This window comes from Meleagris gallopavo, chromosome 16 (genome assembly GCF_000146605.3).
Source record: "Meleagris gallopavo isolate NT-WF06-2002-E0010 breed Aviagen turkey brand Nicholas breeding stock chromosome 16, Turkey_5.1, whole genome shotgun sequence".
Lineage (NCBI taxonomy): Eukaryota > Metazoa > Chordata > Aves > Galliformes > Phasianidae > Meleagris > Meleagris gallopavo.
The window spans coordinates 6,453,683-6,466,888 of NC_015026.2; positions in this window are offsets into that span (position 1 = coordinate 6,453,683).

Genomic DNA, 13,206 nt, shown 5'->3' on the forward strand with positions numbered 1-13,206 from the left:
GGGCTGTGCTGTTATAGTCTGTGGGTTCTGCAAGTCCCTTGGTGTGCTGTGTTCCTCTGGAGTGGGACCAGCTCTGCCTGCATTGCCTGCACTGCTCTGTGCTGCACTGCCTGCACTGCCTGGGCTCGGAGCTGGGCAGTGCCCTTCTGCAGGAAGGGATGGAGGAGGGAAGGAAGGAGGACTGTGCAGAGATGCAGTCCTGAGTGGAGGTGGAAGCTGTGCTCCTTGGGGGCTCTGTTGAGGAGCAGAAGCCAGGACTTTTGTCCTAATACCACTTTTTAAAATGTGCATATCTGTTACCAGTGAGCTATTTGCTTCACATGAAGTATTAGTCCTTGTCAAGATATATCTTTCCCATGCATAAACTGCATATTTTGATGCCTTGTTTCGTTATTCAATCTCTCCACTCCCCAAAATTCATCTCCGTTTTGTCATTTGCTCAATTCTTTTCATATTTGTACGGGGTTTATGAGACAGCAAGAGCATTCATTCTCTGCTCTGGGAATCTTCATCCCAGCAGCATATGAGCCACCCCAGCCCCTCCCTGTCCTCTCCTCCTCACCCTCTGTGCTCCCTGCCCAGCTCTGGAGCACCACACAGCCCTGGAGGATGGGGCACCCCCCATCCAACCCCCTCACTTCTCTGGGTTCAAGCTGCTCCCAGCCCTTCTCCTGCCCCTCCCATTGACCCTTGGATCATTTCCCCAAATTGGCATTCCCTCTGCTGGATGTTGCTGGGTGTTTCCTGCTCAGAACCTCCTTAAGACCTTGCAGTAAAACTTTACACATCATTTATCATGAGATGTATTAATGGCACAAACAATCTCTTAGCTTCCTTTTAGCTCAGCATGCCCGCCATGTGGTCTACTCATGACTATTAACAGCACAGATGACAGACCAGGCAGTGAGAGGATGTTTTCTAATTTGCTTTCCTCACCCCATTATGTTAGGGGGTTTCTACCACCCACCTAATTCTGAGAAGCCAGGGAAGACACTCGCAGTACAGGAGGGGTTAAAGCTGTGTGTGTCATTATGCACAGACCAAGAAGATTTCTGTCCGTTTCCCAGACCAGTCTGTATTTTTTAAGCATCATAAATCTGCCTCCTTGCTGCTAAAGCCAGCAAGAAATCACGCCTCGACGTGTCAGTCTCCAGTCAGTCTCTTGTCCTGATTTAAGCTAAACCATGCAACTGGTTGCTACTGTACGCGAATGCAAAAGTAAATGCCTCATCTGCTATGCTGTCGGTGGTTCTGCGATCATTAATCTAATGAAACTGATAATAACTCTTGGGGATGTGGTTCTGGGTGAAATCTCAACCAGAGATGCTGTGCAGCCCGTACTTTCAGGAGGCGATTTGTCATCTGCAGGATGGAGGCACCTGCAGTGAGCTAGGCGAGTCCTAGAAAAAGCCAGATGCTGCTTCTTGTATGGAGGAAGAGGCTTTTGTTGTGTTTGTCACATGGAAATATCCGTTGGTGCCTGAGGATGGTGCACCCAGATTTCCACTGTGGCACCCGCCCTGCTGATGGTCAGAGCAGTGCTCCCATCCTGGGGATGGCAGAGAGCACTGAGGGTCGGCAATGCCCGAGCTGCCACGGCGTATCCCAGGGACACAGAGCCAGGAGACCACGCTCTGTTGAACATTTTACCATTTTGTCTTCCTAATGGCTGGAGGCTTTTACAAGAACACGCCGTTTTTGTCTGTGCTCCAGCAAGAGGAAGAAGGATGCTTCTAATCCGGTGCTGGAGAACTTGGCTGAGGATCAGAGATGTGTGCCAGCCCCTTGCTCTCCCAGAATCTTCAGCAGAGACATCCAGGAATGTTCCTCAGCCATTCTTTAGCCGCAAGAAAAAGACAGCCTCTAAGTCAAAGCCTGAGCAGTTTGCAAACTAGAGCTGATTTTGATGAATGTTTGGATTTTAAAGTGTTTTGGGAAAAAGTTTCATTGTTGACAGAACACTTTCTTCCAGCTGCTCTGGTGAACAGGTTTGAAAATGACAGTCAAAATGTGAAGGTTTATTTATTTCAGATCTAGAATATGGGAAAAAAAAAAGCACCCACAAAACACCAATAGGGCTGAAATCTGTCGTGGTTGCATTTCTATAGACCTCAAACAATGCACTGAGAGCTCATAACATTTTCCAGTATGTTGCTCTTTCATCAGTGTGGGAAGAGCTTTTGATGTTTCAAAATCTCTTCAGGAGATGAAAACCGCTCCTTGTTGGTCTGCAACCAGCACTTCCTTCCAGACAGCTCTGAGCAGCATCAGTGTGAGCTGGGCAGGTGCTGAAAGAGATGGAGAAGGAGCTGACATCCCGCCAGGCAGTCCCACGGATCTGGAGGCCACCTGCTCCCAGCACATACCCAGCCAGGAGCGTTGCCTATGGAGACCTTCCAGGCTGCAGCCGCAGTTGCAGAGAGCCAGGCTGGAAATACATCTAGCAATCGAAAGAGCGTGAAAATTGAGGCCGAGAACTCCCACTGCCAAGAGCTGGAGGGCTGAGGGACCATCCAGAAGGAAGGCAGAGCAATGGGCTGCCGTGAGATCCCTGTGGGCTGCAGCGTGCTGAGCGCTGATACAGGCTTTGGGGTATGCAGCACCCTTCCAGTGCAGAAATCCGTGCTCCTTCACTTTGTATTTGTCCTTACTTCTCTGCTAAGGCTTGTGGAAGGGAGGGAGTGCTGGGGCCAAGTTCTGGGGCCCCCTCGAGCCCACCCCATCTCTGTGAGCATTCTGCTGGATCCTCACTGACTGCTTCAGGGGGCAGAGGGAGGAAAGTTCATGGCTGCGTTTATGAGGAGAGATTATCTGCAAACGCTGAAAAAATCACAAATGCTGTATTAAGAAGGGAAAGTACCATCCCTGGCAAATGGAGCAAATTGGTATTAGCCTGCAGTCAAAGAGGATCTTAAATTATTGTCGTCTTTTTTGTATTGCTGCACAGTAGTTTAAAGATAAAAGCCATCTGGGAAGAGTTCAGATAAGTTGTTGCTGACTGCAGTACACTGAGGTGAACCCACTGGCTGTGGGCATTGCTCTGCTGCCGGGCTCAGGCTGATAAAGCCACAACACCAGGGCCAGGGCAGGGTGATGCAGCTTCCCCCTCTCTGCTGTCCCCTGCATCCCCAGCCCCAATATCTGCCTTGGCAAAGCAGCAGTGCCTCTGCAGATCCTGCTGACTTGAGCTGCTGGTGGAAACACCTGCTCATTATGCAGTGCTGGCTATAAATTTACTTTCTTTGCTAAGTGTGTGTTATGTTTCACTCTCCTCAAAGCAGGAGCTGGAAGCACTGGTCACAGGGCTGACAGCTCGGCTCCAGCGGGTTTGTCCCAGTTGCTCTCTACCAGTGCCCACCACTCGCCTGGGCAGGGACCTGTCCTGCTGGCACCTCTGCATGCTGTGTGTCATTGCCAGGTCTGTGCCAGCCATGCTGGGACTGCGTCATTGCCCTGGGACCTGCAGTGCAGGAGCAGAGGCTCAAACCAGGCAGGACAGGTGTGGGACTGGAGTCTTTGAGGAACTGTTTTAGTGATTCCCCAATGGCTTCAAAATCTGTCTTTGTTTGGTGCTGCTTTTTCTTAACTGCTTGCATTGCACGGCAGCTTGAGGAGAGTGATAAGGCTTATGAATATGGAAATAACTCTCAAAGGGTGGGAGGGGGCTTTGCTGTGACCTGGGGCGTTTTCCTGAATCCCTCACAGGAACAACACGCATCTCATGTCTGGCAGCCCCAAGGGCAGGGAGCCCACATGGCACGGCGGGCTTCTCCTTCCCCAGGGAGCATCCACAGTGCCCAGTGTGCAGCCACCGCTGTGCCTGGACAGGTGCTCCCACATGCAGCTCCAGGCTGCTCTGCATACATCCGCCGGTTATTGATCGCTCTAAAAATCTTTAAAGATTAACTTCTGGGAACAAATATAACATCTTTATGGAGCGCCGGGAACAAACTGCTTTCGCATTCGGGTGGCTGTTCTGTTGCACAGAGACATCTGTTTGCAACAGGACGCTCAGAGCAAATGATCTGTCAGCGTTCGAGGGGACGTGTCCTACACACGGCTGCCTCCCCGGCGGTGGCAGGCAGAGGTAACCTTGCCATGTACTGCAGCTGCACGAGTCGCACTCCGAGATGTGTTAGTGACACTTGTTACTACACCGAGTTCTTGGCATTTACTGTAAAACCAGACAATGCATTCTCTGCTTTCAGCGTCAGCACAGGCAGGGCACAGCCTTCTGGATGAGTGGAAGAAGCAGCTGGCTGTAGCTAGATAAGTTCCAGGCCTTTGGGTTAATATCTGTGAAGAGCTTTGTCAGGCTGCATGGCTGCAGGGCACACCAGGCGCAGGGAGCTTCAGTTGTGCCTGCACCACACCTCAGTTTAAGGAGGTTGGAGATGATGACAGGCATGTGTTGTCACCTGGAAAAATGCACAGTGAATGGTGTGTGCTGCAAACAGGCTCTGTGCAGCACCCTCAGCACTGCTGCAGTTGTCCTGCATAGCGCAGAGATGTGATGCCATAGGCCATGGATTTCAATCTTAGCTGAGAAATGTGAGATCTGTGATGAGGGTTTGCTGTATCTACAGGTGAATCCTAAGCTCTCACACTACTACAGCGAGTCCAGATTTTTGGAAAATCTGCTGTAGAAACAGAATTTATGACTTGTGGTAATCATATTCCTTCACCTTGCAGTTTTTGCTCTTTCAAAGTCTGGCTGGGGCCCAGCACTTCTCTCACAGCTGCTGTGTCGAAGCAGCCCTGGTACGGGGCTGCACGGTGCTCTGGTAGTGGGCAGACATGTGGTTTGACCAGTCATTTTTCCCATCTCACTTTCCACAAGGCTCAGTGTAACTCCAGTGCAGTCCCAGTGCAGCCCCAGCACAGCCCCAGCACGATCATCCCTGCCCTGGGACGCACAGACAGGCATGCAGGGACCACATGCCCAGGAAGCAAATGCTCTCACCAGGGGGAAGACCTCGGTGAGGACATTACTGCTGTGCTGTGAGTGAACAAGCCTTAACTCAGAGCACTGAATCACCGTCAGAAACCACTCAGTGACTGATACGAGGAGACAGAAGCCCGATCTCGGGTTGTCAATCCCATAAGCATCCTGCTGGGCTCTCTGACCTGCACCGTGCACTGAGTTTCCCCTTTTCCCTGGATTGCAATACTCTGATTAACATGGGCTGCTGCCAACAAACTTTCTCCAATATTCAGTCTGTGTTTTCCATATGTTAATTTCTTGCCATTACAGCACCCTGATTAATTACACTGTTTATGCCTCTAGAATATTTGCAGGCTGTTGCCATTGATGCAGGAACACTTTATAGAAGAGAAATGTCTGTAGATCTGTAATTGCTTAATAAAATGCTGATAGAAGTCAAGAATGCTCACTATTATCCTGGGTTTTGTAGGACCAATAAATGCCTTTGTGTTCTGCAGAAGATTCAGATGTGCTCCTGGTGGTGATCACCTCTTGGCCAGGCCAGGCTGCTTCCAGCCTACTGATCCCAGGGCAGTGCTGCTCCACAGCTGTTCCCTCTGGGCATCTCCCTGGCAGTGGGAGCTCATGGGGCAGAGGCTGCTTCAGCTGATGCTTTCTGAGCCTCAAAGTAAAAGAATGCTCAGAAAGGTCCTCTGACTCCCCCACAATGCCGCCTTCCTAAGTGACAATGAAAAGGACCCATTAACATTTAGCTTCATTTCTGTTTATCGGAGAAAAGGAAGCTTTTGTCAAGCATCAAAGCTGGGATTTAGGACACAAAGCAAACTGCTTTGCTCTGGGCTTCTGAGAAACCAGACGAAGAAAAACAGTTGTTTGAAATTCCCAACTAACTGGGTAAATCCAAACCCTGCAATTTGTGTTCAGCCAAACAGAAGGGGCTGAATAAATCACCTGTCTGCCGTAAATCTGATGTCTGGAGCTCCACTCAGGTCTGAAATTGGTGGCCCAGAGCACGAAGTCTGAGCAACACTGGGAACAGTGCAGGATGCCCATGGGCATGGCATGGAGCAACCCCAGGAGAGCTGCAGCGGAGCAAAGCAACTGCAGGGAAACGTAAAACAAACACATGGCCTGGAGTCCGGATGTGCAGTTTATTTTAAAACCTAATAACTCCAGATAATTGATAGTGGAGTGCAGTATTTCCAACGTGTTGGATTACGAGCGTCTGTCGCTCACAAGAAGCTGTAACCTTGAGCTATGAGACATTATTGGCAGTATTTAACACAAATCTGTTTTCCATCATTGTCAAATCCCACTTCAATATGCACCACAGGAAGAAAGTCGAATACTAAATTGATTTCCTTAATGGGAAGTGTTCTTCAGGAGATACCAACCTGTGTGAAGATGCATTAATAGGATTACAGTGAAACCTCTTTATTTTGTTTTACTCTTTATGGAGATATTTTATGGAGATTTTCTGTCCCGAGATGCCTGCGATGCACTGCTCCATGGCACACACTGCAAGGAGAGCCCGCTGCAGGAGTTGTGTGCCTCTGGAGATGGAGCTCCTGAACTTGGGACTGTTTCTGTGCTCAGTTTGTCAGCCCATCAGGGCACTGAACCCAGAGGGAGCACAGCGGTGAGGCCGGGTGTTAAGTGCCAGGCAGTAATTTGTGGTGCAACTGGAGGAGCAATGTTTGCCTTCTCTGAGTGTGGGAGTACCATAAGTGATAAGGTAATTACCTACTCCAGTGTAAGCTAATTGACAGAGAGCTAATTGACTTTTAAAAGTTGCTGTTTCCCTTCGCAGTGCAGGGTGAAAGCCCCTTGAGCTCCTCTCTGCTGCTCTCCTGGGAGCAGGTAGCAAACCTGGAGCTCTGCTGGGAGCTGAAGGCACATAGCAGCACCGGGTTGGGCACAGCAGTAGTGTGGAGCGTGGCTCTTTGTGTGTGTTGGGGCTGTTCTGGTTTGAGGAGAGCCCTGCAGCAGGGTGTATGTGGGAGCTGCTGACATCAGGAACACAAGTGGTGCTGTGTTAAAGCATCCGTGGCAAAATGGTGGGCTGCCACTAAGCTCTTCCCTAGCAGAGCTGTGCCTTTCTTTGTGATGCACTGAGGATTGATACCTGTAAGCTGCCAGGAATGCAGGGAGGGCACACCTGGCATCGGGCAGTGCTGTGGGGTGGAGGGAGGTGACACAGCTATGGGCTGGGCATGGTGAGGGGCTGGACATGCTGTGCTGCCCGTGTGCACCTGTTAGCACATGTTGGGCTGTGTCCTCTTATCAGAGATGGAGGCACACAGAGCTCTGCAAACATTTTTCCCCGATGAGGATTCTAAAGCCAAATCCCTGTATCGGAGCAGTTTGCTGCTCCCTTGGGGCAGCACGTCTCTCTGCATGTGTTGAGGTCATGAAGAAGCTGATGTAAAACGTCTTTGGCATTCCCATACCTATCCCAGAATCCAGGCACAACCCTTTCCCAGGCTCACAGTTATAGTGTAACCGCCCAAGAGAGGTGATAGATGCCCCAGGCAGAGACTGAGATTCTGAGATTCAGAAAGCTGAGCACAGCATTTCTGATTGCACGCTATCTAACACAGGAATGTGTAGACTCACGGGAGAGCACTGCATCTTCCAAAGGAGTGCCTTCTCTGGAGGTAATGCGGAACAAGGCATCGCAGTGAGGGACACTTTATCCCAGGTTTCATTGACAGAGAAGGGGTGAGCAGTAGTGGAGTTGTGCCGGGTGCCTATGTCTGCAGCAGGGCAGCGCTGTCAGACCTTGTTCACCTGCCTGGGCCCTGTGCCACAGCCCAGGCTGCTCCCCTGCAAACACTGCATGCTGCAGGGCACAGCAAACCACTTGGAATGGGAGGAAACACAGAGCTGTGCCTCAGCACTGCTGGGCTGCTGGGATGGCAAGGCTGCAGGTCCATGCTGAGCATTGCTACCTGGAGCCAGCAAAGGCATCTTGTCCTTACAGAGGAGTATTCGTGACTGGCCAGATAGCACAGAAACACCTAATGGGATTACCTGTGATGCTGGGATGTGAAACGTACAGATAGCTTTGTCCCATGCAAAGCACAGCAACAAGAGGGTTCATCTACCCAGAGGCAGAGGCTCTCAGAGAGCAGGGAATCAGGCAGATCTGATGGCCCCAGTGGAAGAGTGGGCACTGTCAGTGGCAATGAGAACAACTTCCATTGGCACCTGGCTAATTCCCAGCAGAAGCTGCATGGGGAGCACAGTGCAGATAAGTGATAGCAGCAGGGCAGGTGCAGAGCCTGGAAGCAGCCCTATCCTTGAATTTCCAGTGACATGCGGGTAATTCATCTGCTAAAAAACACCCTCACTGCTGAGCAGGAGCACTCTCCCTCTGTGTTCTCTGCACAGAAGTTGGGCACTTCAAATATTCAGCAGCGCCCCGAGGCCCCAGAAATGGGCTGACGTGAAGTGCATCACCTGCCAGACAGAATTGATTCAGACTCTGTCTTATCTGAAATAGCACCAGCCCGGACCAAGTGTGAGAAAGACACTCCACTTAACAAGCACAATTAGGGCTGCATGGCTGCGTAATACAGTGGTAGGAAAGGAGCTTAGCAAGAGTGATTAATTTCCTTGTAATGCCACGCGCTGTGGCTGGACTCAATGTCTGCCTCTGGCACAGCGCAAGTTGACCCCAGCTGTGTTTTATTATAACCCCAATTTGCTGGAAACTTTCTGAAAACTTTCAGGTACCTCAGGGTGATGTTTCCTCTGTGGTTTTTTGTGACTTGTGGGAATGCAGTGCAGCTGCCAGGCTCAGCCCTAGGTGCTCTGTGCATGGCACCCAGCACCAGGTGGGCACAGAGCTGGAGGGTCCCTTGCACCAGAGCTATGCTGGGTGTGCATCAGGCAGGGATGGTGGTGGTGTGGCCATGGTGCTTTCTGGGTTTGAATTAAGCTGTTCACGGAAAGGAATTAATTTTCTGCTGGGGACGTGGCTGTTTCCTTCCATGAAACTCTGGAGCTGCTCTCTCTCCTTCCCGCTGTGCTCCCTTGGCGCCGTGCACTGAGCCCTCTCCAAGGCACAGAGATGCACTTGATCTCTGCAGTGCTGGGTCCCTCCTTCTCTTGGCAAGTGCAGGAAATTTTATTGGCTGTTTGCTAACGAAGATGGAAATTAACATGATTATTTTGCATTGTAATTGGTAGCATGTGTGGTGAAGAGACCAAAATGCAGAGAAACGGAGAGTGGTGAGGTTTTAGCAAAGTGAAACTGAGGTCAGGGCCCTGGTGGTCCTTGTGCAGCCCCATGGCCACAGGTGGAACATGCTCTGTTTGTGCTGTAGATGGGCACTGGGTGCTGTGGTGCAGCCCTGGGTGCCACGTGGGCCTCGGCAGACAGTGGCAGTGGAAGCCTTCCCTCCCATGGCCATACAGAAGAGTTCTGCCACAGTGCTGTAATGGGGAGAAGGATTTGAAAGGTAAAGATGGGTTCATCTGAACTGTGGCCAACCTACTCACCTAAGAATAGCCTCACTTCAGGGGGTGACTGGTTTTCACCCTCCTCCTTTCACATATTTGTAGCACTCTTGGTTCTCCTGACTGTCCCAAAGCTGCATCTGTTACCAGAGGCAGTGACGGCTGGTGATCAATGCAAGCAGTGATTGGCTGTGATTTACGCCCTGGAGTCACACAGAGCATGGTTCTTATTCTCCAGCTCAAACCTACAGCTCTTCTGCATGGAAGCAGAAGTCCTAGATTTATTCACCTGCTCCTGTCCCTTGTTTATAGCAGGCCCTCTGCCTTCCTCTCACACCTGGCTGTATTAGCTTTTATCAGATCATAAACCTGGCTCAGCAAAGCTGGGCTTTGTGTCAAGCACACTGTAATATTCTCAAAACACAGCCCCGGCAGCACATGTCCTAATGCCAAATGTACGGATCTCAGGATTACGTTGCAGAGCCCCTAATGTTCTGTCAGTCAGGATGCAGCAAATCCTGTAAGTGCAGGCACGGGTGAGCTTTTGTTCGGAGCATCACAATGGCAGGAAGCTTTCTCCCGTGTTTACTTTCCATTGCAGACATTTACATTTGGACCAATGAGCTGGGGATGTTTTCTTGCTGATTATAAGCGTGGCATTAGTATGCAGATGGAAATGCAAATCGGCCTAGATGAGACTTGCTGGATGGCAGTGGAAGTCAAGGATTTCATCTAGCGTGATCTTGGACACAGTTTAAGCTCCTCATAAACAAGAACACATAACCCGATGCAAAGACTTCACCTCAATAAACCTCCCTGTCAACAAATGCCGGGAACTTATGTTTGCTTTAGCAATTGGTTCAGGTAGTGTGCAGTGCAGGACGTGCCCAAGCCTCACCTCCACCAGTCTCCTGCTGGGAGGGCTCCTGGCATCCTGCAGTGTCCTGGGGTTTGGATGTCTGTATGGGCTTTTCTTGCCGCTGCCATCCAGGAGTCTGACCTCGGTATGTGGACTGCTTGGCCACAACCCTCCAGCTAATTGTTTCATGATAAGAAACTAATTACCTTCGCCGTGCCGGGTACGGGGATTGCTGGCAGCCCCTGCTGCTTTCCTTCAGTGCAGCGGCCAAAAAGCGCAGGAGCACGCAGCCCCCCGTTCTGATAGGAGCTCACAGTGCCTCATGTTGTCGGGTTCCAGTCTCCAAACCCATCAAGCACTTGGGAGCTGTGAATCCCATGATGTAAAGGCACGTGAGCCGGGTGACAGCCATGCAGTGTTTGGGGGGACACAACCCCATCCCACCACAGCCTTGAGGGGGCAGAGGATGGCTGTCCCCTGCCCCTGTGCCCCCCAGGCATCTTTCTAAGGCCTTGCCTCCAGAGATGGTATCTCCCATGCAGCAGTGCCCTGGTGCCATCAGGCTGCTGCTCTGGGTCAGGCAGTAGGGTCTCAGGCACAGAGCCGCAGCAGAACAGCAGCAGCAGAGCAGCCTCTTGGTGTGTGAGCACTTAATTAGCCTCTGTGTTCACGGCCCAGTCCCCAGGATCCTTATGTAGGAGTTGTGGGGACCAGAAAACTTCTTCAACAACAACAAGCAAGGAAGCTGTGCACTCCCCAGCCTTCCTTCCAGTTCTGGAAAGCCTTCAGACCGAGAGTGTGAGCCAAGGAATGCTGGCAGTACCAGGCAGCTGAGCACAGCCCTCGCTGCTCCATCCTTGTGCATAAATTACCTCTGGGCTCTGAGCTAAACAAAGGGACCTGAAATAATTCTGCATTTTAATAAAGTCAGCATTCGTGCCTCTGTTGTCCTTATAGAATGAGAATTTGCATTTCTTCCTGCCAGCTCGCTCTGCACAGCCTGCTGGTACTGGAGATCAGCTGCATGCTCCTGTGCTCCCCACCACGGACTGAGTTACATTTTATTGCTTAATCACTGTTACAACAGAAAGACAGGGTAGAGCTGCTCTAAAACCCCCAGAATAGAGATCCTATGAAAGTATTAAAAGTATTCCAATGGGCAAGTTCCTCTAAAAGGTGGCAGTCCCCAGAACAGTTCTGCTAGTGACCTGCATGTCCCCTACTTGCCCTGCTGCTCTCCCCCTGTGCCCAGAGCTGAGGCGAGCCTGCACCCAATTCACCCAGCCCCTTCTCTCCAAATGTCTCTTTCTGTTCAGATCTCTGCAGTTTTGGCACAGATTCCCCCTGTGACGAAGCCGATGCCGCCGCATCAGCTCAGTACTGGGGATGGCACAGAAGGGCTCTGCCTTTCTCGGTGGTATGCGGTACTATGGTTACAGCACCAATATGTCCCACCAAAGGCTGTGGGGCCGTGTTGCAGTTAGGGGCACCCTGCGTGCTCCCAGGATGATTCCCTTCTCATCACAGTGTGCTGGTAGCCTGCAGACCCCATCCACCAATCCCACATTCCCATGCCCCTCCGCTGCACAGCTGCCCTGGGGCCTCTGCTGCAGGGAGAGCCTCGATGGTGGCTTTCAGCATGTTCAATTACTGTCAGTTAATGATGATTAATTTGCAATTAAGGGTCTCCAAAGGGTACTGCATATGTTAAATAAATATTGATCTTTCATTTGTGGCCACAGATATATTACCCCAGTTACAGGAAATGCAGCAGTGGTGGGAGCGTGGCTCACAGCCCCACAGAGGAAGGTGCCCGAGGGCAGCCCTGAACTCACAATGACTGCCAGAAGTTCTGGGCCTGTGTGCAAGGAGACACATCACCAGCTGCTGTGTGGGAAACCCCCGTGGGGTCAGGCCTGGGCTGGGACTCATTGGGGTGAGGCTGCAGTGGGGCTGCATGATGCACGGCCGCTTGATGCGGCTCCCAGAGGCCTTGTTACCAGCAGCCTCCCCCTGCCTGGGGTCGTTAGGAAAAGATCAATTACTCCCTGACTCGTTTTCCCAGAACAGGAACAAAGAATTCAGTTTGTCTTTAAAGAGCCCCAAAACATCATTAAATAACCCAGAGAGCAGACTGCAGACCTCCAGGCTGCACATCTGACGTCGTCTCTACTCACAAGAAATAACTGGGTTGAAGACATTTTCTCAGCTGAAAGGCAGTGCCCGGCTGAGCCATGTCCTCTTTAGCCTCTGCTCTGTGCAGGCAGTTCCAGATGCAGCTCGGAGTGTCTCAGGTCGGATACTTGCATTTCTCTCAATATGGAATGTGCTTTTCAACCTGGTTTTGGCTTCTGGTCGGCACTGCAGCTGGCTGAGCTGCTGCCACCAGAACGCTGTCATCTCCTCATCCTGTCAGACATGTCTGCAAAGCTTTCTTTATGCTACTGTTTTCTGACATCTTTCTGACTTTCCTGTCTGTAATGAGCACATTCTCCAAGATGCATTTTTCTAAAAATCTTTTATCAGTGAGTTGTTAGCTACACTGCTCTCCACATTTTCCAATTCCATCCCTATTTTTAACTTGTGCCTTTGAAGCATTTGTGACTGCTTTGTTGGTTTAGCAACGCATATCGGTGTGCTATCAATATTTCCATCAAAATCTGCCCGTGCTTCTCAAGAGCCCTTCCTGCAGGGTGTCACAGGCCCAGCATGGATCGGAGCACGGTGGGACAAAGCTGCAGCATGGCAGAGTGCTGCCTGGAGCCACCGCAGCAGGGAGGGCTGAGCAGCACGGTGCAGTATTGCACAGGGACAGGCACAGCAACAGCACTGATGGAGGGAGGGCGTAAAGGCTGGGTACAGCAGTGACTGGGAACATTGGCAAGAAATAGGGCCATCTCTTTTGTATTATTTTCCTCTGGAGACTCGGGTTTTTTTT